The sequence below is a fragment of the Poromitra crassiceps genome (genome assembly GCF_964638095.1).
Source record: "Poromitra crassiceps genome assembly, contig: HAP1_SCAFFOLD_886, whole genome shotgun sequence".
NCBI lineage: Eukaryota > Metazoa > Chordata > Actinopteri > Beryciformes > Melamphaidae > Poromitra > Poromitra crassiceps.
The window spans coordinates 1-26,279 of NW_028151523.1; positions in this window are offsets into that span (position 1 = coordinate 1).

Below are 26,279 nucleotides of genomic sequence, written 5' to 3' on the forward strand. Positions count from 1 at the left end.
ATGTACACTGTAACACCCGCCCAACATGCTGTGATGCTATGAGCTGGCTGCTCAGGCCAGGATCAAGGACTGTGGTCATGCACTGCTCTCTCTCTCTCTCTCTCTCTCACGCGCACACACACACACACACACACACACTGTAGGTAATTTAGAGGCACCAGTATTTCATAAACAGTTTAAAAGTTCTGTGTATGGATTTAATTGTAACGTTATGTTATAGCCTATTTCAGAACATGGGTGGAGGGCAGATATGCGGTCGCTATGACGACCAGGTGTGGGCGGGGGCAGATGAAGGGCGGTCGAAGCAGAACGTCCATCGGGTTGAAGCAAGTAGAGCCGAGTGGTGACGGGCTGTGCAGGGCTGTAGTCCTTCAAACGTCTCCTAAAGACTCACCTTTTTAGAGAGGCTTTCAGTGATTGATGCCGGTCTTGCCCTGTATCCCTGTTTTGTTGATGTTTTATTGAATGATATATATTTTAATTAATGATATATATTTTGCTCTACCCATTGTTTACTGTCCTGAACACTATGTTCAGTGACCTCTATTTTTATTCTCGATTTTAATATTGTATTCTCTGTATTTTCTTTTGCTTTGTAAAGCACTTTGTGATTTCGGTCTGTGAAAGGTGCTCTATAAATAAAGTTATTATTATTATTATTATTATATTACAGAAAATTTGACACTGCACTTCCTTGGCTGCCCATAGTCGATCAGATGGACGGATGGATCAGATGGACGGTTCTAAGGATAAACCACTTTTTATGTTACCAGTAGGTGGTGCTATGACTATGCGCATGTTTGAAATTTGGCACCGCACTCCATCGGATTCCCAGCAGTGCACCCCCCAAGTTTGAACTCATTTGGAGGAATGGTTCTTGAGCTAAATCACTCTTTATGTTGTCAGTATGTGGCACTATACCGAATTGCACGAAATTCGGAACTGCACTTTGTCGGCTTCCCTGCAGCGCACACACACACACACACTCCATCTCTCTTTCCTTCTCTCTCTCTCCGTTTCCCTCGCTCTCTCTCTCTCGGAGGAGGAGACCTGCAGTGCAGTCCTGCGTGCACACACACGGGACACGCCCACACAGTCCGCGGGAGAAAAGACTGTCTAAAATCGAATTGATTCTCATGACTTTTGCCATGACTGTCAAACCTAAATTTATATACTTTGCGACGTTCATCATCATTCAAATTTGGCTGGTGGCTTATTAACATAGATTCCTGTGATGTGATGAACTCAAAATGCTAAATAATAAAAAAATATTTCTGGTTTCCAGGGACTTTAAGCTTGCTGAAAGCAGCAGACACTAGACTCAACGGAGTTAACCATCCTCTCTGTTTTTCCTTCGTCTGCAGGCTGCCAGGGTGGAAGAGCAGGCCCATGCCAAAGCAGATAGCAGACATGCTGGGCCAAAGCAGCACAACCACACCCATCTGCACCCCCATGAGCATCTGCACTCTGCCACGCCCAGTACTCCCAGTACTCCCAGTACCAGAGCGGACCAGACCATCAAGCCCAGAGGCTCTGTTGGGACTGTGGTGGATCTCCCTGCTCCTTCCAGGTCGTCCCCAGCAGCAAGCTTCTGCCCCGGCCCTCGCAGACACAATTTGGGCATAGTCAGACTTAAGCTCTGATTGGCTGAGTCTGGACAGAGGCATGCTCTGATTTTTATTTTATTTGTTTAATTGGCTTAACTTCACTAGCTGTAGAGGAGGCGGGCTGAGGACATGGGTACACTAACAAGTACATTACAACATCACAAATTGGTGAAACTATCCAATTTGTACTCAATACATCAAATCAAATTAACCATGTCCTTTTAACAAAGAACGTCGGTCATGTTTTGCTGCAATGCAACGAAGGGTGTAACTTAAATACATTCTGCAAACTAAATGCAATTATATTGGATAACACTTGGATACAACTAACACAATTAAATAATAATAATTTATGTAAGTTGCTTATCAAGAGTAATTCATATTAGCTCATTAGTAATGAAATGTAAGTTTTATGTCTGTCTGATTGATAAGTTAAGAGTACCACTGCTACCTCACTTGTACATGATTACCCACTAATACCCAGTGTTGATAAAGGAACATTTTGGGGCGTCCTGTAGGCTCTGTGGTAAAAGAACTGTGCTGTCCATGAAAGCAGACATGTTTAAAAATATATATATAATATATATATATAATTTAATTAATACAGTTAGATTTACATAGGAGCCAATCAAGTTACCATTGGTTTTAGTGATGATGTATGAATTTGTATGTTGAGCGTTAACAAGTAACGCTTTAATGCTTCATAAATTATTCATAAATATTAAATTGCTGCACTGGACTTTACTCTGTATTGATTTGTTTGTGCATTTCTCAGACATGTTAAATCGTTTTTGAAGCTAAACTCTAAAAGTCAAATAAGCACATAGTGCTGGAATTTTGTTTATTTTATCTTAAGTGTCTGGATGTCAGAAACTGCAGGAGCCACAGGTCCCAAAGTGGTGGATGTTTCAAAGTCGATCCACGCATCCAGCCAAACACAAGAATTGGTCACATTGTTTTTCCCCACCTGCCGGCACCATTTTTCCATTAAAAGCAAAGCGAAGCAGCCACAAGGTGAACAAAAGATGTCTTTTTCCCTTTCTTTCATACAGATTTGGCCCTAGTGAAAAATGTACTTGACTTCTGAGATTATAGTCAGAATTCCTGGCAGGTGATTAGATGAACCATCTGTCTATCATAGCGCTCGCTTCTGGCCGTTGTCACACCAAAGCCCGCCCGTATACTGTAACTGCCTCTGGACGCTGATTGGTGGGATTCAGATTCAAACTAATAGATTGGAGTGTGGCGAGATGCATTTGTCATGTGGTCTTGTGATCATGTGATCTGACTTGAATCCAGCTGCCTCGCACGGTTACCAGGACCACACTATTCTCAGGATGTACTCACATCCCAAAGAGCAGAAACCGCCCATACACACTTCCTGTGTGCGTGCGGACATAATCCCAGGTGATGACACCTAGTAAAGTCTTTCATCCTTGGCCGTTATATGAGATTGGAATCTCATTGAACATCTTGCCTTTGATAGGTTTATGGCGGAGTGTCTTTAGGCACTGGACTGAGTAAAGGGCCCCACACAACAAAAGAGCGAGGCTGTGATTTGCGGTGACGGTTTCATAGGCCCGTTAAGGCCGAGGCACACAATGTGCTCGGCTGCCTGTGAGAGAACGTGAAGCGGTTCTGGAGGGGAACAAGTGGTCTATGAGCCGGCACTCTCCAGGCAAAGCCCGGTGAATACAAATGCATTCTCTTCTTTAGAGCCCACAGGCTGCCCAGCAACAAAGTGACTCATTTGTTCTGTTCCCGCGGCACAGAAGGCCATTATTCTCCATTTCACTAACACAGACCACACCATAGTTCGAAACAAAATTAATTTATTGTAGTTTGAGTGTAAGTCGTAATGGGGTCGGGGTGCGGGTGATGTATGTTCGACGTAGTCAGGAACCCGGGGGGGTTTAGACTCAGGGTGGGGGTAACGTCTCCGGTGAGGCGCCTCTTCCGTGTGGAGCGCGGCTTCACAGGGATGGAGTCCCGGCTCCATCAGCCCCCCCCGTGGTTCCTGTGGGCAGAGGATAGAGATGCAAGGTTATGCAGATGCCAACAGTGGCCCTAGCTAACATGTTTTAGAATTGTTGTGGGAGGAAACCGGAGTACCCGGGGAAAACCCACGCAGCACGAGGAGAACATGCTACTCTGCACGTGCTGCCCATAATGGATTAAAATAGGGTTGGGCGGGAGGGTTGTTACATCTGATGCAAACAGGGTTTGGTGGGAGTGTGGCGTTATATATAGGCTACAGTAGATTGGGTTGATTGAGCCCAGGTGAATGGATTGGAGGTGGTACAGGTGATTACGTTTACGTGGTGATGAGTGACAATGGTGTGGTCTCATGTTCCTGAACCTCAGTTATCTCAATAACTCCATTTCACTAACACAGACCACACCATAGTTCGAAACAAAATTAATTTATTGTAGTTTGAGTGTTTGGGTGCAAGTCGTAATGGGGTCGGGGTGCGGGTGATGTATGTAGTCAGAAACCCGGGGGGGTTGAGACTCAGGGTGGGGGTAACGTCTCCGGTGAAGCGCCTCTTCCGTGTGGAGCGCGGCTTCACAGGGATGGAGTCCCGGCTCCATCAGCCCCCCCAAAAGTGCTTCAGATGGCCATGTGCGCATGGGCTCTTCGGACGTCTTCGAGGTTGTCGTGGATGTACGTGTGATAGGCTTGGGAAGACCAGCGGCCCAGGATTCTGACGGTGTGGTCCGGGAGGCCTTGTCTGGATGCCGTTGTTGCCGCGCCGATGCGGAATGAATGGCCGGAAAACAGATCTGGAGAGATTCCTGATTTGAGCAGGACGTGGCGGAGGTGATGGTGGAACCAGAACCGTGTGGCGACTCGGCCCGATTCGGTCGTGAACAGAGGATCGTGGGGAGAAGAGTGTTTTGCTAATCTTCCGTTGACGTAGTTGATGATGGGTTCGTAGGGACTGAGGAATGAATTCAGGCGGAACAGAAACACTGGGTGAGAGAGGCCGACTTGGTCGGTCTTGCTTCTTTTTAGGTTGTACCTCAGGGTGTCGGGTGAGTGGATGGAGATGTCGGACAGACTGGCGTGCTGTAGGGGGTTGTACTTGGAGGAGTTGGTGGTAAACTCTGAGCAGCGGAGGAAGCCGAAGAAGGCCAGGAGAAACATAGCTTCAAGGGTGGAGTCGATGGCGGGAGTCGAGTACCCTGCACGGAGAGTGAGGATACACCTGGTGAGGAGGTCGGTTGTCAGGGGAAGGCGTTTGGGAGGAAGTCGAGGCTCGGCCTTTCGGAGGCCTTTGATGAGCATGGTGACGTGGGGGTGAGAGATGGAGGCTGCAGGTGCTCCGGTGAGTAGTTTGATGAAAAAGTTTATGCCGCTGAGATAAACTTGGATGGTGGAGGTTCTGATCCTGAGAACTGTGTGAGCGTAAGTGATGAAGCTGGTGACAGAGATGGTATTGACGGACGGGAAGGGAAGGTGATGGGCGTTATGGAATGCTTTGAAGGAGCACCAGCCAGAGTAGTATGAGGACAGGGTTTTGGGGGCTAGGCTGTTCAGGATGAATTGTTGCGTGGAGGCCACCAGGTGGAGGAGCGGAGGATTCAGGGGAAGATGGTGGTCGAAAACGGAGGGATCGGTGTCGGGTGCAGGTCTGAGTCGGGTGCCAAGGATCTGAATTTCTGGAACGAGAAACGGGAGAGGGAGTCAGCGATGGAATTGCAGTGACCGGGAATGTGGGCGGCCCGGATGATGAATTGGTGTTGGGCAGAAACCAGGGTGAGTCTGCGGATGAATTTCATTATGTCCAGTGGTTGTGAGCGTCCTTTGTTGATGATGTCGACTGTGCTGAGGTTGTCTGTGTGAATGAGTATGACCTTTGTTGACCATTCGTGCCCCCATAAGATAGCTGCGATAATGATGGGGTACAGTTCCAGGAGTGCGGAGGATGGTGTGAGGAGGGACATCTCCGGCGGCCAACCGGAGGCGAACCAGCGACCGTTGTAGTATCCGCCGAAGCCGGCGGAGGCTGCGGCGTCCGTGAACAGCTGGATGTCGTCTGGCTTGGTTATTGCGTCCTCGTAAAAGAACGAGATGCCGTTCCACGACGCGAGAAAGTCCCGCCACAAAGTGAGCTCCAGCCTACACCCGTCGTCTAGGGTGATGTAGTTGTGGAGGGATGGAACGGTGGTGGCAAGAGACAGCAGGTGGGAGATGAATGAGCGGCCTTGGGGGATAATGCGGATGGCGTAGTTGAGGTGCCCGAGCAAAGACAGGAGCTGACGCTTAGTGCAACGGCAGGCGAGGAGGTGGTTGGAAATGTAGAGGGAAATGCGGTGGAGTTTCTCGGTCGGAAGGGAGGCTTGGAAGGTGACTGAATTCAAGGTGATTCCGAGAAACTCGAGGGACGTGCAGGGTCCTTCCGTCTTCTCCGGGGCCAGCGGAACCCCGAGCTGGAGGAAGACGGACTTGAGGGTGGAGAGGTCTTGTGCAGGGGGAGCTGATGGTGGTGAGACTGTGAGGAAGTCATCTAGGAGGTGGACGATGTATGAGATGTGGTGTTCGTTGATCAAGATCCAGCATAGTGCCTCAGAGAGAGTGTCGAATATTTTTGGGCTGCTTTTGCAACCGAAAGTGAGGCGGACGGCGAAGTAATAAGACCCCTTCCACAACACGCCTTCACCAGCCAGGCACCACGGCCGGCGAGGCGGATGAGTTTGATGGCGTGGTTAATGGTGTGGTAATTCATGGAGAAGCAGGCCCGGCGCCACGAGGGGGCCTCAGGGGGCTTAGCCCCCTCAGTTCAATTTTCGGCCCCCTCACTTGAAAGAAAAAATAAAATAAAATAAAATAAATTAATAAATTAAAGAACAGTTAATCTATAAAGGCCAGTTAGGCAATGTTTGTACCTGACATGTTTAGGCTGCTGTTTCTGCAGTCTTCATCAAATTTGATCAGTTTAAGTTGATGTAGGCTACCCCCTGTAAACATAGCTCTGTTGTTTCAGAATTGGCAGGGAAGCGCTATTTGCTGTGCTTTGGTTGTCACAAGGTGTCAGAGATGTAGCTATTTATTAAATTTGAACCTATGAACCCTTGAACCTCTATTAATACCTTAACTCAATCACCGCCAAAGACGTCTTTGACGTGTTATCAGAAATAGCCATCCACGCCAAAGACGTGTTTGATGTGTTTTTGTTTTTATGAGTGCAGCGCATAGTTGAAACACTTACCCAGCCTGTGACATAGTTTCAGGTCCCTAACCTCAAAGTCAAGCCGACAGCACGTTATCAAACACATACCGCAGCTGTTGTTTGAAATTAGGAAGAAGGTGGAAAGGAGGAGAAACGCGCTTCCTTGTTGCAGAGGAGAAACGCCATTGAAATGCCCCCTCGCCGCGCTGCAGAGCTGATCGACTTGCTGCAGAGCAGCGGACATCGAAACCGCGGTAGTCAAACCCGTGACCAACATGATCGATCCTGGTCCCTGGACCCCGTTCCTATGTGCCAGCCCGAAAGAGACGAGACGGAGTCACAACTGTGTGGAGGAGGAGAACAGCTGCAGCCTCGCCACAGAAATGGCTTTCACACAGAGTCAAGCAGCAGAGCAGCACAGCCACTTTCCTGGCGAGGAAGACTGGACTGCCTAGTCAAACCCGTGACGAACATGATCGATCCGGTTCCAGCAGCGCCTGGTCCCAAAGCCAAGCCGGACCCGTTCCTGTGTCGTGTCCATGGACTGTATATAGTCGTGTCGCAGCATTCGTCCCAGCCCGAACGAGAGGAGGAAAACGAGCAGAGGAGGCAAAACGCTGATGGGGAAGGAGGGGGAAGGAGGTGGGGGGAAGGAGGTGCGATCTAGCAGCAGCTGTGGACAGAACTCTCTCTCTCTCTCTGTGTGTGTGTGTGTGTGTGTGTGTGTGTGTGTGTGTGTCTGTCTGTCTGTCTGTCTGTCTGTCTGTCTGTCTGTCTGCACACTCACTCACACTGAGCAAACTGTATTGTTGAATGTAAAAAAAGCACTTCATATATATATATATATATATATATTTTTTTTTTTGTCATTTGTGTCATAATGAATAATATTTACATGTCTGATGTCAATACAGTTCAAAATAAAAGAATTGAGAGCGAGTTCTGCCTGAGATTGTGTGCTGTACATAAATGCCATTTTCTGCAATTTCTTTTCTCAGAGAGACCTTTTGGGTGAAAACAGGGTGTATATAAATGGCTATAAGTAGAGTACAGAACATGCTAAAAGCTCACTTTTTTTTTCCTGGTGAACCCAGAGACGTACATCTTCATTTTGAGGTATTGCAAATCACTCTGGTGCTAATAGATAATTTACTGTGGGTCTTGAAAGATGACCAACAATTATGAAAATCTTTGGCCTGTGCTAAATATTGGCAGTCCTAAACTGGCCATGAATGAGTTAATCTGCTGCTGTGAAATAAATGTTTTATTTGATTTTGAATAGTCTTTCTTGTGTTATTGCGCTTTTCAGAGGTTATTATGGTTAAAAAGTCCAGAAATAGGCATAGCGGGTATATAACCTATGTTTTACGATATAAAAATATCATATTAAAAAAAAAAAACGAAAAAAAAAAAAATCAGCCCCCTCGCCAGTTATAACAGCCCCCTCAGACATTTCATCCTGGCGCCGGCCCTGTGGAGAAGTCCGGGCTGGGAATGAGGCTGTTAATGCTAGGAGTGGATGAGTTGTGGGGGGAGGAGAGGTCGATGATGAGGCGCTTTTTTCCGGAGTATTTTCGTGTTGCGATTCCTATGGGGCTGATGCGGTATGTGGTGAAGGGAGGGGCTGGGAATGGGCCAATCATGAATTTGTCGGCCACCTCCTTGGCCAAGAGCCTGTCTACTGTGTCTGGCTCAGTGAGGGCTGACTGGAGGTTATGGCAGGTGAATGATGTGGTGGGAGAGGCCATGATGCCCGGATGAAAACCAAAAGTGAAACCATGGGTGAGGAAGTGAACAAACTGTGGGTCGGGATGGTTCCTTAAGGCGTGTGTGAGTGCTGTGATGTTGACCGGGGTGCTGAGGTGGTGGCCTAGTCATGCTGTATGTGTGGTTGGACTGTGAGGGCAGGTAGGTCTTGAGTGGGCGCCGCCGCAGTATGAGCATGTATGCAGGAAGCGGCACCCTGATATGTAGCAACCTTGGCTGTTGAAGTTGTTGCATATCATGCGGCCTCCTTGATACAAGATGGGCCGCCCCTGTTTGTCTGATCCACCCCTTGAAGTCGGGCCTTGGCTCTGCATGAGTGGTTTGGGAGTGATGGAGGGAGGAGGGGCGTTGTCGAGCCGTGAGAAGACTGAGGGGGTGGGAGCGGGAGGGGCTGTGGGACGAGGTAGTGTGGTGGCGACAACGCAGATGGTGGCTGGGTGGGAGGGTGCCCCGCACAAGGTGCAGTTAATGGCACTGCGTGCCGCAAAGACCCTGCAGTACAGCTCTGCATCAAGTGTGCCCCAGTACGTTCCCTGGTTGAACTGTTGCAGCCGGCCTGCTGCCTGGGAAGCGAATAGTATGTGGTATGTGTAGAATGCTGTTCCCCCGAAACGCAAGGCCAATTCCAAGATGGTGGAGAGGTAGGCGTCTAGTTCGGCCCTGCGCTCGGGGTACACTGTGCATATGGTGTCTCGGAACAGGGAGAAAGAATATGCGAATTCGATGGAGTTTAGCTCCCTGGAACGGGAAGGCCTGGGAGGTTTGAGCTGTGATAGGCCGAATGCAGTGAACAGTTCCCGAGGGTGGGTGGCGTCTGCGGTGGAGGGTTGGAGGAGTGTGGCGAGGTCGGTATAAGTACCTGAGAGGATTTGTTGCCTGAGTGCTGAGGAGACCGGGGAAGGCGTTGCCTGCTGGGGCTGAACGGCCGGAATGGCGGTGGCTAGGGTGTAGGGTGTGGCTTGGGCGGGCCCAGCGGACGGATGGACGGGTGCGAGGAGGGAAGGAAGGACAGACATGTTATTAAATACAATGGGGTGATGGGGGAGGGTTGGGGGAGGGGGGGGGAGGGTGTCGAAAGGGGTAAGAACAGGAGGAAGATAGATGTCGTAGGCCGTGGTGGCCGTGGCAACGGAAGCGGACGCTGCGGGTGGGGGCCGTTGGTGTAACGCCGCTGTGGCGGGCGGAGCTAGCGGGGCTCCGGAGCCGTGGGCAGAAGGAAGAGGATGGGAGGGGAGGGGGGGACGAAGGGACGTGTGTGCTTGAGGGACTAGTGATTGCTCTAGCTGTGGGAAGGTGGAGAGCAGAGCTGACAGAACCTGATATGCATTGGGGTGATGGGGGAGGGTTGGGGGAGGGGGGGGGGAGGTTGGGGGAGGGGGAGGGAGGGTGTCGAAAGGGGTAAGAACAGGAGGAAATGAGCCGATGTTGGGGGCCGTGGTGGCCGGGCGGGGGGGGCGAATGCTGGGGGGGGTGGGGGGGTACGGAGCCGCGATGGCAGGCGGAGCTAGCAGGGCTCCGGTGTCATGGGCAGAAGGAAGAGGATGAGAGAGGAGGGGGGGACGAAGGGATGCATGTGCCCGGGTTGCTAGTGGGTCTTCAACCTGTTGAGAATTCAGGGAAGACAGAAAGTTTAATATTATGTTGGCTGTATTGGCAGAGGGATTTGCAGTGGGAATGGGTGCTGATACGACCTGGCTCACGGAAGCTGCAGCAGTGTGGTGGGCGGTGACGTCACTGGGAAGGTGGGAACGTTGGGCTTGGTAGGGTGTCGGAACGTTTGCCGGTGGCACCAAACCGGAAGTCCAACGCCGGTAGAGGGTTGCTTTGTTGTCAGACCGGATGTATGGGATCCCTCTGTCGCGGAGTGCCTGTTGGAGGCGTACGACTGTCCAGCTGGAAATGGTTTGTTGGCGGGGAGAACCGCTCTGTGACGAGGCGCCGGCGGAGCGGTGTTGAGGCTGGTGTGACGGGCCAGCGGAGTGGTGTTGTTGAGGCTGGTGTGACGGGCCAGCGGAGCGATGTCGAGGCTGGTGTGACGGGCCAGCGGAGTGGTGTTGTTGAGGCTGGGGGGACGGGCCAGCGGAGCGATGTCGAGGCTGGTGTGACGGGCCAGCGGAGTGGTGTTGTTGAGGCTGGGGGAACGGGCCAGCGGGGGAGGTCGCTGATCGGCGGCCGAGCCGTGATGGTAGGCTGGCGGTCGTGCCTCCTGAGCGGTGGCCAGCTTGAGAAGAAGGGCCAGCTGGCGCGCCGCGGTCGGGTGGTGGGCCGGCACTACGCCTCTCGTGGCGGCCGCCTCTCATCTTCGGACCCCGGCGTGTTGGTGGAGAGGACGGGGGTGACCATGCCCGCGCTCGTCTGTAGGGCGCTGCTCGCCTGACCACCCGGTTTCGGCCCCGGGACTCCCGTGATGTTGGAGTGGGAGACCTCGCGGAGCTGGTGGAAGCGGAGGGGGTGGCGTCTCGCGGTGGAATCTGCCCCGGCGCCAGAGATGCGCGGGACATCGGAGACTCCGTCTCCGTGATGGGGCTGCCGAAGAGGTCCTCGTCGGACGCTAGGAGGAAAAACTCCCCTTCGCCCTGCTCTTCTGCCATGGTGAGCTTCTTTGCTAACTAATTCTGCCTTTGGTGGCTGTGGATCTAATTTGTTGTTTGTTCGTTTCGAATGTTTTCTGTTTTTTCTTAGCGATCAGGTTTGTTACATCTGATGCAAACAGGGTTTGGTGGGATTGTGGCGTTATATATAGGCTACAGTAGATTGGGTTGATTGAGCCCAGGTGAATGGATTGGAGGTGGTACAGGTGATTACGTTTACGTGGTGATGAGTGACAATGGTGTGGTCTCATGTTCCTGAACCTCAGTTATCTCAATAACTCCATTATGTAGAACACGCGGCGCGCTATAGAGATGTAGCCACCATCAACTGTTGCTCTACTCTGAGTTTTCTTCTCATCGGTTTTCTTTGAAATGCTCAAAATAAAAGATTGGTCTGGCAAGCAGCTGCAGTGGGAGGCATCCGCAAGTAATAAAACAGATCAGACGACGATACGTGCATGACGTCAGCTGCACGAGAGTTGTGATTGGCCGTTGCCTTGGGCCTGTAACAGAGATCTCTGAGGTAGTCTAGCGGAGACCTGATGTGATTGAGTCCTTACCATCCTCATCGTCGTAAAGTCGCCTTCAAAGCATGACGTTAGATTATAACAAACTAGTTGTGTGGCTTAGCCTTCCCAAATGTTGAGGGTCGTTTTTTAGAATTTAATACATAGAATTGGGAACGTTACATTCAATTTCATTCAGACTGCCTGGCACTCAATCGCCGTCATTTTCCCATGGAGCTTCCACAGGAGGAGGGAGGGTGTAGTGACGTCCTAGCGTGTAGGGCTTGCTGGCGCAGGCAGACGGCGAGACGGCTCCAATTTGAGGCGGACGGACGAGTCTGTTGTGGCCTTTAAGGCCACAACAGACTTAGAGACTAAGTTAGAGACTAAGTTAGAGACTAAGTTGGTTAAACTCCCTCCCCAGTATAAAGGCCCGTTAAGCAGCTTTAATCAGGGAGCTTGCTTTCTTGGTGAGGTGGTTAGCGTGTGCGCTTTGGAAGCCAGAGGTCGGCGGCTCGAATCCACACCTGGGCTAAGCCCCTAACATGGGTTGCTGCAACTGCCATCAACACAACGCCGTTACATGCAATGATGAACTGGCTTTTTTTCTTCTTCACTTTCTACCCCTTACATCCCTTAAATATGCGTTTTTTAACATTGTGTTGACAGTCCGCACTGGGAATCGAACTCGGAACCTCCAGCATGGGAGATGGACACTAGTGAAGAGGCTAAAACCATCTGGCTCTAGAATGTGTCACCAGGGCATCTGTTTGTCAGGAGGGAGGTTTATAAACTGCACAGCACGACCACTGGCTACCATTAAATGAGCTCGCATAAAAAATCATTTAGTCTTTTCTATATGGGGTTTATTGCACCAAGACAGGGGAGTGCACACATAGTAGGTATGTGAGAAATGACTTAATATAATTTAGCACCTTTCTAAACTATTGATGGATAGATTTATGAGTGAGAGATGTTGAGAGCATTTCTGCATTTCACACTGTATCCACATGGTGTCACCCTTGCATGCTTTCACTTGGCCACATCCACAGCTCAAAGTCACTCAGAGGAGATGTGGTGAAGCAGCACAGATAGTGTTGACCAATTTTATTGAACACAATAAAAAAAAATTGAACAAAATAAAAAAGTATACAAAGTATAAAATATTTGTACATCTTCTAACTAAACTATTTGTTTAAATCACTTTTAACATTATATAAAATACAATTACCAGACAAAATGCAAACAAGCAAAAACCTCCTGAACAAACAATAATGAAAACTGCTCCTATTTTTTAAGATGTGTTTTTTTCTTTTTCAAAATAATGTGGGAAAATCACCACAAAAAAGCTCAGAACAGTGTGATTCTGGTCCAGCTTGGTTTATAAGTTCTTATTCTATAACTTTATTTGTTTGCAAGGTGTGTTGAAAGAAATGGGGAAGGGAACCAGAACAGGTGAACTTTTTCTGCTGCCTAACGTGGGCCAACAGCACCGAGAACAGGAACAGCACTGCAGTACTGAGACTGTTAGAGTGTGAGGAGAACAGTCAAGGGAACAGGGTCACAGCCAAGGGGAAAAGTCTGCTTCCTCATCTTTATTTATTACATGAAGGTAGTCAGAAGGCTCCTCGCCCGCTGCAGCAGGCTTCCACTGTCACATGACGAGGGAGACATACAGCAAGCAAGACAAAGAGAGAGATGGACACAGACTCTTGGTTGAAAGTTAACTGTAAAAAAAAGTTTTAACCGTTGGTGTGGTTTATCATTAGTGTTTTAGCGGTAGAATATTGGTTGAAATCCTTAAACAACATATTAAAATTATATTTTTGACAAAACTGAGAGATTTCTTCTTTTAAAAGTTATCAAATACCACCAGAATCAGTGTAACTGAAAATAACAGAAGAGTAGCCAAATACATCACTCACTAGTAATGCGTTCAGATATGTCGGTCGCTAGTGATCGATTGGGGGAAATCTTAGACTCAATAATGGAGTGGGAATGATGGCCATTCAGTGTGTTTATCAAGCGAGACTAAAGGCAAAATACAATGGAAAAGAGTTTGGGTTTCCTCCTGAATGATGAACTATGATGATGTGTCTCTAGTTTATTGTTCTGTTACTGCTGAACAGTTCAGCTCAACCAGCAGCTCTGCAGCTTCACCTGCTGCTGCTCTCACCACAACACTTATGTTTTTTGACATGGTGCTTCCAACCAAATGTTTTCCTACAAACACTGCAACTGAACGGTTTCTCTCTTGTGTGGACTCTCATGTGTGACTTCAGGTGTGCAGCTTGACTGCAACTTTTCCCACAGACTGAGCAAGTAAATGCCTTCTCTCCTGTGTGGACTCTCATGTGTATCTTCAAGTCTCTTTTACTCCTAAAACCTTTACCACAGACTGAGCAAGTAAATGGCTTTTCACCTGTGTGGACTCTCATGTGTATCTTCATGTCTCCTTTATGACAAAAACCTTTACCACAGACAGAGCAAGTAAATGGCTTTTCACCTGTGTGGACTATCATGTGTATCTTCAGGTGTGCAGCTCGACTGCAACTTTTCCCACAGACTGAGCAAGTAAATGGCTTCTCTCCTGTGTGGACTCTCATGTGTCTCTTCAAATGACCACATACCATTTTGCCACAAAACGAGCAACTAACCTCTTTCTTCCCAAGAACCTCACTTTTTTTCTGTGGGTTTAAACCTGGCTGAGGTTCACTAGTTTCCATCCGATCATCATCACTGTCTTCAGTCTCAGGTTCAGAAGAGTCTGAAGTCTTGCCATCCCTAGTTGGATGTAAATGACCAGCTGGATCTAAGTCCCTGGCTGGTTCTGATACTACACAGTCCTCTCCATCAGCTTCTGTTTTAATCTGTTCAGTTGAGCTGCTGGTTAGAGGCTCTGCCTCTCTGTTCTCCTCAGTTTGGGTTTGATGAAGCTGTGAGGACTGAGGTTTCTCTTCATCTTCTTCACTCTTCACAGGGATAGGAGTGAATGGGAACTCTGTGATATGGGCTTCCACCGACCCTTGAAGATGCTCTCCCTCCTGCCTGGTCCAGAATTCCTCCTGTTCTTCTTTAATGTATGGGGGCTCTGGGTCCTCCTGGAGCTGCTCTCTCTCCTGCCTGGTCCAGAGTTCCTCCTGTTCCTCTTTAATGTGTGGGGGCTCTGGGTTCTCCTGAAGCTTTTCTCCCTCCTGACTGGTCCAGAGTCCCTGTTTAATGTGTGGTGGTTCTGGGACTTCCTCGTCCAGACTGGAGCTCCAGTCCTGCTGCTCAGAGAGATCCTCTTCTTTACAGACCAACAGCTGCTGGACGTCTGGAGAGAAGACAAATACACACATTAGGCAAAACTGTGAGTAAGTTAACCTAAGCTTGTTACCATTAGTTCATAATATTAAAGACGAGCTGAAATTAGATCTCAGGGTCTGTGATGGCGTATCCGACGGAAAACAAAAAAATTGCTTTGACTGGAAGAGGGTAGAGAGGCGGGACATAGCGTGTGGATGATTTGATTTGACCGTTCTGGGGACTGAAGTTGACGTTGACCAATCCTGGTGCTTGTATGGCATGTTCTACCCCCAATTGAGTGGGATCCACAGAGAACAACATATGCTCCAGGACGACGATGGACCATCGTACAACATTACCGTAATAAATTACATCTAGTTACTCGCAAAGTTACTGACTAATTGAGTAGTTTTTTTAACTGTTACTCAAGTAATTATTTGTATGACTTTTTACTTCTACCGAGTAAATATATTATACAGTAACTGTACTTTTACTTGAGTACCATTTTTGTTTACTCTATCCACCACCAGGGGCGTAGCCAGGGATTTCGGGCCCCATGAAAGGATATCACATCGGGCCCACGGATGCCGCCGTCCGAAGGGCGGCAGCGGAAAATCTTGGCCATTTGAAGCCCAATTTAGAGGAATATCTAATTGTAAATCAGAGAGTTCCCCAAACTTTTGAGTAGCCAGTCAGATTGAAAAAGTAGCCGGATCATGTTTTCGCGGCGTTTGTTCCAATGGTCCTTTTCCCAATTAATAAACAAACCTCAAATATCTATCGATGAGTGTGACAATTGAAATAATACAAATAAACATTCTTATAAAGGCCCAATGCTCAATTTAATTATAAATAAAACAATATCCATATTGTAAAACACAAACAGGCAATGTATATTTTTAAGAACAAAGAAAATACTAATATGTTTCCGACAGGATTTGGAGAGATTGTGGTGGGTAGACCTTGCTTGGACCCTCTTGGGGGGTTCGGGGGGCCATGCCCCCTGTAAGAAGAATGTGTACATTTTAAACTAAAATGCATGAATCTGGTTCACTTTGAGAACCAATTTAAGAGGCTAGATCAGGGGTGGGCAATTATTTTTCATGGGGGGCCACATGAGAAGCCCAGATTGTTGCCGGGGGCCGAACAAATATTGTCATGCCGTAACCCAGGAACTTTGATGATAGAGAGGACCACAAAAAAATGTCCCCGATTTTGCTGAGGGTTGGGGGCCGAACGGCGCTGGCGCGGAAAAATTTGGGGCATTTGAAGTCAGATTTAGAGGAATAACTCATTTTAAATTAACAGTTGTGATGTCGTTATTCAGTCTTAAACACCAATATTTGCTCATTTTCTCACTCACTCCTACGTCACCACTTGCTCTCCCTGCAGGGCTTAAAATTAGCTTTTTTGGCCACCTGCCAATATGGCTGCTAGCAGTTACCAGCCAATTAGAATTTCCACTAGCCAAAATGTTTTTCTTGAAATAAACCAGAATATGAGTGGGTTAATTTAAGCATAAGTATCAGTAAGTGGCCCGGGATTCTCAAAGCCTGTGTTGAGGGTCACACAAACAATGCACTCTTGAAGCAAAATAAATCCAAAACCAACAAGTTAATTATTTACATTTTTTTTTACTTCAATGTAGAACAGTCATTTCTTACAGATGAGATTACTTTTAGCGTTTTAGTCATAAAGATTATTGAAAGATATTCCATATTGGGACGCGAGTCGGGGTCTTAATTGGCCTCGGCTGGGTCTACTGGGCGAGGGTGTATGATGTTGACAGACCCGAAACACCTTACGAACCCAGATAACATCACTGATGACGCGTCCCAGCGCATGCGGCAGTAGTGTATTTGAGAATATAGAATCCTGGCTTGCCTCTGGCCAGTGACACTTAGGAAAGACTAGGTGACAACCAAGTATAGTTTGGTGACGAGCTGGAGAGACAGTTGACGGCCGGAGAGACGGCAACCGGTACGGGATGGGATTAGCACCCCATCTTGGCTCTCTCGTGAGGGAGAAATCCACAAACGCTACGGATTAGCCTCCTGAAAATCTGCGCAAAGATCGGCGCGGCCTGGGGTCCTTCAGGCTAGAGCGAGGTGCTCGACGCAGGTAAATGACGTGCAGCGCACAGGCCCTCTTGAGGCGTCCTTGAGGCATCCTCTCAGCCTCTGGATTGCCTTTGCCACGGGAGGGTCTGGTGAGACGAAGGAGGAGCACGGCCGGGAGAAACCCACAGAGCCTAGATCCTCCATGCACCGAAGGTCCAATACTGCGGCGTAGCACTAGCTCTATTGCAGCGGATTGGGCGTTCTCTCTTACCCCTCCCGCGGGCAACGTTGCAGACAGAGTAGTAAGGCTGATCCGTGAGCGGCTTCTGGGACGCGAGTCGGGGTCTTAATTGGCCTCGGCTGGGTCTACTGGGCGAGGGTGTATGATGTTGACAGACCCGAAACACCTTACGACCCCAGATAACATCACTGATGACGCGTCCCAGCGCATGCGGCAGTAGTGTATTTGAGAATAAACATATTCCAGACTGAAATGTTATAACAGAAGAGTATTGGCCAGAATGACACGAACAACTTTTTCAACGGGTATCTTGTATGTTGCGTTCAGGTGCACTGTAAAAAAAAAAAAAAAAAAAAATGAGGGCCCCCGTCAGTCAAGGGCCCTTGGAATCGTCCACAGTTTCCTATAGAATACCACGGCCCTGTCCACCACTGCAGAAATATGATAGAATGTGAGAAAAGAAAATTTTAATATCACCAACCTGCTCTGTGTAAACGCACTTCAGGATTTAAAACAGTGTCCAGCAGCTTTTGTTGACGGTCGATCTTCTCTTTTGAAAGAGCAGCTTCCTCCTCGTATTCTCCTATCATTCTTTCAAACAGCACAAATACCTCTTCAACAGCCGCAATCAGTCGCTGCTTCACCACCGTTCTCAGCTTCTGCACTTTGGAGCTCATTCTCACACAGTGACGGCAACTTTTCCTCCTCAACTATTTACTGACAACCTTAGCGTGAGTAGCTAGCCTAGCCTAGCTCAGTCCATAGCTTCAATCACAGCTAACGTTAGCTTAAGCTGCTGAACCATTCATCTGAGACCATGCAGGAGAGAAGCTTCTTCTATAAGTAAACGGCTCCAGATATCCCGATAGTATCACCAATACGAGATCCTGTTGGTAAATTAAAGTTTAGAGGAAGGGTGGAAAAACTCTTATTTATGTCTATCTTTTGCGAGCGTGAGGCGACAACCGCGAGACAGGAAATTGTCAATGCGTTCTTCTTCTTCTATTTAATCTTTATGGCGGTTGGCATCCAAATGTTGCATTACCGCCACCTACTGGATTTGGACATCTTCATAACGCAAACTATTTACAGTGGACTTTGGGTGGACTGGAGACATGATGATATGAACCTGTCCTCTTTGTTGATACTCTGCTTACAAATGATGCTTAAACCACTGATTCTCACACATTATATCTCAGTCAAAATGGAGATTATTCCTCTCAAATTAGTCAACAGATACTTTATTTGCTTACAACAGGATGCAAAAAATAATCACCCGTCTGTTTGCATATTACAAGATGTTGACATAGGAAAACAAATAGGCTATATATACATCCTGCATCTTTGAAGTATATGAAATAACAGAAACAGAAATATGTGTATATTAATCAGCTTCACATATATTCTATTCTATATGCATTGAGAGCACATCGGCTAAATGTTCAATGTCTATAGTTGTGATTATCTTTGAAGAAGAGGCACACTTAATTGTAGGTCTATTGGTTGACAATGTTGTTGTTGTTGTCACCAGTGTGAGAGTGACTCAATACCAGACCTAATGCCACTTGATTCCATGTTTCCTTTAGAGGAGTAAAACATCTTTCTATTTTGTCATCTTTTTATTTCTCAATGCTCTTTTCTTTGTATTTATTTCATGGAAAGCACTTTATGTAATTGCCTCTGTGTATGGAAATGTGCTATCCAAATAAACTTGCCTTGTCTTGCCAAAGTAGCCTATATTTTTGAAATACATTTGAAATATAGGCCTATGTCATATTCTGTGGTGCATGCCTACATCATGGGATACACATCTCCTCACCCAAATTGACACAATGGACACACCAACACACACACACACATACACACACACACACACACACACACACACACACACACACACACACACACACACACGGGAATGGGGGGATGGTGTCTGAGCCCCTCCTCCAGAAAGCCACGGTGCGCCAATGGAAACAGGTGGGATCTCCAGACTCCTCCAATCACAATCACACACTCACCTCCATGCTTTCCAGAGGATGGTTCAGGGAGGCTGGACCCATCTCACCAACTAATGCCAGCCCCCCCCCCCCCCCCCCCGCTCTGTGATATATAACTCAGCTTATAGGACTTTATCATGCTGCTCTGAGATATATATATCTATTCAGCTTAGAGGACTTTATCATGCTGCTCTGAGATGTATATCTAACTCAGCTTATAGGACTCACCATTGTATTTTATATTCTCTGATTGGTTGGCCCTCACTTGCCTCGCACAGGATGCAGCAATTTGGCAAAATGTAATGTATAAAGCCATATTAGGCAAGTAACCGCGGTACATCTGCTCCTATAGACTCAGATCCAGCACTTGGCTGGGTTTGAGGTGCCAAGTGTGAGGACTGAGGCTGGAAAAAGGAGTCTCTCTTATTTTGGCCCTTGGTCCTGGAACGACCTGCAAGTCCAGCTTAAACTGGATCCTCTTCTCTTTGTTTGGTCTAGTTTGAAACAAAAGATCACTGAGTTCCTCACCATTAGCTGCTCCTGTGGAAATGTAATGTAATTAAGAATGCTATATCTTCTGTAATGTGCGTTTGTGTTTGTAATGTTTTTTGGCCCCTCCAGTTTTAATTGTTTTCCATGTTGTAAGTATTGTCATGCCCTGACATGACATGTGAATTTTGCTGCCTTCTTGGTCAGGTCAACATTGTAAAACAGATTTCTATCTAAATTGTTTGTTTAAATATACATACTACTACAGCATGCGCTGGGACGCATCATCAGTGATGTTAACTGGGGTCGTGGGGTGTTTCGGGTCTGTCAACATCATACACCCTCGCCCAGTAGACCCAGCCGAGGCCGATTACGACCCCGACCCGCATCCCAGCAGCAGCCGCTCACGGATCAGCCTTCCTACTCTGTCTGCAACGTTGCCCGCGGAAGGGTTGATGATGCCCAATCCGCCGCAATAGAGTTTAGTGCTACACCGCAGTATTGAAAGACCTTCGGTGCATGGAGGGTATAGGCCCTGTGGGTGAGTCCAGGCCGGGCTCCTCCTTCGTCTCATCAGACCCTCCCGGGGAAAAGACAGTCCTACCGTGGGCAGAGAGGACGCCTCAAGAAGGCCTGTGCGCTGCACGTCATTCGCCTGCAGCGAGCACCTCGCTCTAGCCTGAAGGACCCCAGGCCGCGCCAATCTTTGCAGAGATTTTCAGGAGGCTGATCCGTAGCGTTTGTGGATTTCTCCCTCACAAGAGAGCCAGGCTGGGGTGCCAAACCCATCCCGTACTGGATGCCGTCTCTCCGACTGTCAACTGTCTCTCCAGCTTGTCACCAAACTATACTTGGTTGTCACCTAGTCTATTCCTAAGTGTCACTGGCCAGGGGAGCCAGGATTCTATGTTTAAATATACATACTACAGCATGCGCTGGGACGCGTCATCAGAGATGTTAACTGGGGTCGTAAGGTGTTTCGGGTCTGTCAACATCATACACCCTCGCCCAGTAGACCCAGCCGAGGCCAATTAAGATCCCGACTCGCGTCCCAGCAGCAGCCTCTCACGGATCAGCCTTCCTACTCTATCTGCAATGTTGTAACGTTTAAGTAAACGTTACATAAATAAACATTTTTTTTTACTAATGTCCGAATTCTCAGCTGTTAATTTGATCACTATATAGACAAAATCTAGGCTAGTCTCACAAGTCACGTGGTCCTCGTAGGGGGGCAAGGTAATGTTATGTTTTCAAAATGTGAATGTTACGATTAAGTTTAAAAAATGTCAACATTACGACTGACACATTTCAATGTAAATTGTTGTGTTTATTATATTTATATATATTATATATATATATATATATTATATACCGGTATATATATTATTATTATTATTATTATTATTATAATATTATATTATATTATATTATATATTTAGGCCATTTACTTACTGGGCATGCTCTGTACTGGCTCTGGCCCGAGCTGGACCCTTCTCCTCCGTGTGGAAAACATACAGCGAAGGTAAACACTGCCCACCTGCTTATATTAACATTATAATGATACGAAGTGGGTGGATAATCGGTAAAGTCATCCTTTAAATAACACAACAGACAAGAGTTTAAAGAACAGAAACCATTTTTTATTGAACACAATAAAACCTGAACCAGAACAGGTGAACTTTTTCTGCTGCCTAACGTGGGCCAATGGCACCGAGAACAGGAACAGCACTGCAGTACTGAGACTGTTAGAGTGTGAGGAGAACAGTCAAGGGAACAGGGTCACAGCCAAGGGGAAAAGTCTGCTTCCTCATCTCTATTTATTACATGAAGGTAGTCAGAAGGCTCCTCGCCCGCTGCAGCAGGCTTCCACTGTCACATGACGAGGGAGACAAAGAGAGAGATGGACACAGACTCTTGGTTGAAAGTTAACCGTAAAAATTTTTTTTAACCGTTGGTGTGGTTTATCATTAGTGTTTTGGCGGTAGAATATTGGTTGAAATCCTTAAACAACATATTAAAATTATATTTTTGACAAAACTGAGCGATTTCTTCTTTTAAAAGTTATCAAATACCACCAGAATCAGTGTAACTGAAAATAACAGAAGAGTAGCCAAATACATCACTCACTAGTAATGCGTTCAGATATGTCGGTCGCTAGTGATCGATTGGGGGAAATCTTAGACTCAATAATGGAGTGGGAATGATGGCCATTCAGTGTGTTTATCAAGCGAGACTAAAGGCAAAATACAATGGAAAAGAGTTTGGGTTTCCTCCTGAATGATGAACTATGATGATGTGTCTCTTGTTTATTGTTCTGTTACTGCTGAACAGTTCAGCTCAACCAGCAGCTCTGTAGCTTCACCTGCTGCTGCTCTCACCAGAACAATTATGTTTTTTGACATGGTGCTTCCAACTAAACGTTTTCCTACAAACACAGCAACTGAACGGTTTCTCTCTTGTGTGGACTCTCATGTGTGACTTCAACTCTCCTTTACTACTAAAACCTTTACCACAGACTGAGCAAGGAAATGGCTTTTCACCTGTGTGGACTCTCATGTGTCTCTTCAACACTCCTTTACTCCTAAAACCTTTACCACAGAGTGAGCAAGTAAATGGCTTTTCACCTGTGTGGACTATCATGTGTATCTTCAACACTCCTTTACTCCTAAAACTTTTACCACAGAGTGAGCAAGTAAATGGCTTTTCACCTGTGTGGACTCTCATGTGTTTGTTCAACTCTCCTTTACTCCTAAGGGTGTATTCACACCTGTAGGTCGTTTGCTTTGTTCCGATTCAGGTACTTAATTGATACAATTGTTGCATTTGTGCCTTGGTTCGTTTGTGTTCACACAGCCACAAATGAAACGGTCCAAATAGTATTGTCAAACTTCCTGGATTGGCCAGCAGACACGCTGATAGGCTAATAGAGATCTAATAGAGATTTTCCTATATGATTATAAAAATGCGTTTTGTTAGACCTACATTTTAGGCTATGTCGGGCGTGCCCCGTGCGGAGAGAGAGAGAGAGAGAGAGAGAGAGAGAGAGAGAGAGAGAGAGAGAGAGAGAGAGAGAGAGAGAGAGAGAGAGAGAGAGAGAGAGATCTTTATTTATTTATTAATGTATGCTATGGGAATTTGGAGATAGAAGATCAAAGACCCTCGCAAATTCTGCTATTAGGCTATCACGGAGATGAGGATTAGCCGAGACATAGGCTATATGAACACCTGTCCTGTCAGGAATAAAATATTAATAAATAATTTAATAATAACGGACATTTCGAGGAAGACATGCAATCAGTCTGATTGTCTGATTGAACCAGACAATCTTATCACAAAGAAGGCTGGCTCTGATTACCACGATTTGTTTTCATTTATTGAATGGAGACCAGAGAGAGGGAGAGAGAGGGCGCACACACAATTTACAGGCAAAATCCGTAGAGATTCAACACATTAACGTTGCTTCCCATGGTCCGAGGTAAGTTGATTGAGTTCAAACTGCTGATTTGATGATCCAAAAATACCCCAAAGTTTATCGATCCAAGTCACAAGTCGCCAAAACAGGATCTGAAAGATGTTGTTTTTAAACGATAAAAATGTTCGTTCTTCAGGCCATTACGCACAGCGCAGCTGACTACGGCAGCTGGTTTATCCAAAAATGCGCACCGTTTACTGCTGTTGTGGCGGATCGAGGTCGGCTCACGTTCTCACCACAAACGAACCGCACCAGAGTTCGTTTGGAAGCGGACCGAGACCACCCTTTCTTGGCGATCTCGGTCCACTTGTTTTGTCCCGCATCCGAGTGCGATTGCTGTGTTCACACTCCCCCAAACGAACCGCACCAAGGGGGAAAATGCTCTCCGTTTCGGAACAACTGCTCCAAACGAGATAGGTGTGAATACACCCTAAAACTGTTACCACAGACTGAGCAAGTAAATGGCTTTTCACCTGTGTGGACTCTCATATGTATCTTCAGGTGTGCAGCTCGACTGCAACTTTTCCCACAGACTGAGCAAGTAAATGGCTTCTCTCCTGTGTGGACTCTCATGTGTATCTTCAAGTATCCTTTATGACTAAAACCGTTACCACAGACTGAGCAAGTAAATGGCTTTTCACCTGTGTGGACTCTCATGTGTATCTTCAAGTATCCTTTATGACTAAAACCGTTACCACAGACTGAGCAAGGAAATGGCTTTTCACCTGTGTGGACTCTCATGTGTATCTTCAAGTCTCCTTTAATACTAAAACCTTTACCACAGACTGAGCAATTAAATGGCTTTTCACCTGTGTGGACTCTCATGTGTATCTTCAAGTCTCCTTTAATACTAAAACCTTTACCACAGACTGAGCAAGGAAATGGCTTTTCACCTGTGTGGACTCTCATGTGTATCTTCAAGTTTCCTTTACTACGAAAACTGTTACCACAGAGTGAGCAAGGAAATGGCTTTTCACCTGTGTGGACTCTCATGTGTATCTTCAAGTCTCCTTTACTACTAAAACCTTTACCACAGAGTGAGCAAGTAAATGGCTTTTTACCTGTGTGGACTCTCATGTGTCTCTTCAATTGACCACATACCATTTTGCCACAAACTGAGCAACTAACCTTTTTCTTCCCAAGAACCTCGCTTTTTTTCTGTGGGTTTAAACCTGGCTGAGGTTCACTAGTTTCCATCCGATCATCATCACTGTCTTCAGTCTCAGGTTCAGAAGAGTGTGAAGTCTTGCCATCCCTAGTTGGATGTAAATGACCAGCTGGATCTAAGTCCCTGGCTGGTTCTGATACTACACAGTCCTCTCCATCAGCTTCTGTTTTAATCTGTTCAGTTGAGCTGCTGGCTAGAGACTCTGCCTCTCTGTTCTCCTCAGTTTGGGTTTGATGAAGCTGTGAGGACTGAGGTTTCTCTTCATCTTCTTCACTCTTCACAGGGATAGGAGTGAATGGGAACTCTGTAATATGGGCTTCCACCGACCCTTGAAGATGCTCTCCCTCCTGCCTGGTCCAGAATTCCTCCTGTTGTTCTTTGATGTATGGGGGCTCTGGGTTCTCCTGAAGCTGTTCTCCCTCCTGACTGGTCCAGAGTTCCTCTTTAATGTGTGGTGGTTCTGGGACTTCCTCGTCCAGACTGGAGCTCCAGTCCTGCTGCTCAGAGAGATCCTCTTCTTTACAGACCAACAGCTGCTGGACGTCTGGAGAGAAGACAAATACACACATTAGGCAAAACTGTGAGTAAGTTATCCTAAGCTTGTTACCATTAGTTCATAATATTAAAGACGAGCTGAAATTAGATCTCAGGGTCTGTGATGACGTATCCGACGGAAAACTAAAAAATTGCTTTGACTGGAACAGGGTAGAGAGGTGGGACATAGCGTGTGGATGATTTTATTTGACCGTTCTGGGGACTGAAGTTGACGTTGGCCAATCCTGGCGCTTGTATGGCATGTTCTACCCCCAATTGAGTGGGATCCACAGAGAACAACATATGCTCCAGGACGACGATGGACCATCGTACAACATTACCGTAATAAATTACATCTAGTTACTCGCAAAGTTACTGACTACTTGAGTAGTTTTTTTAACTGTTACTCAAGTAACTATTTGTATGACTTTTTACTTCTACCGAGTAAATATATTATACAGTAACTGTACTTTTACTTGAGTACCATTTTTGTTTACTCTATCCACCACCAGGGGCGTAGCCAGGGATTTCGGGCCCCATGAAAGGATATCACATCGGGCCCACGGCTGCCGCCGTCCGAAGGGCGGCAGCGGAAAATCTTGGCCATTTGAAGCCCAATTTAGAGGAATATCTCATTTTAAATCAGAGAGTTCCCCAAACTTTTGAGTAGCCAGTCAGATTGAAAAAGTTGCCGGATCATGTTTTCGCGGCGTTTGTTCCAATGGTCCTTTTCCCAATTAATAAACAAACCTCAAATATCTATCGATGAGTGTGACAATTGAAATAATACAAATAAACATTCTTATAAAGGCCCAATGCTCAATTTAATTATAAATAAAACAATATCCATATTGTAAAACACAAACAGGCAATGTATATTTTTAAGAACAAAGAAAATACTAATAACTGTATGTTTCCAACAGGATTTGGAGAGATTGTGGTGGGTAGACCTTGCTTGGACCCTCTTGGGGGGTTCGGGGGGCCATGCCCCCTGTAAGAAAAATGTGTAAATTTTAAACTAAAATGCATGAATCTGGTTCACTTTGAGAACCAATTTAAGAGGCTAGATCAGGGGTGGGCAATTATTTTTCATGGGGGGCCACATGAGAAACCCAGATTGTTGCCGGGGGCCGAACAAATATTGTCATGCCGTAACCCAGGAACTTTGATGATAGAGAGGACCACAAAAAAATGTCCCAGATTTTGCTGAGGGTTGGGGGCCGAACGGCGCTGGCGCAGAAAAATTTGGGGCATTTGAAGTCAGATTTAGAGGAATAACTCATTTTAAATGAACAGTTGTGATGTCGTTATTCAGTCTTAAACACCAATATTTGCTCCTTTTCTCACTCACTCCTACGTCATCACTTGCTTTCCCTGCAGGGCTT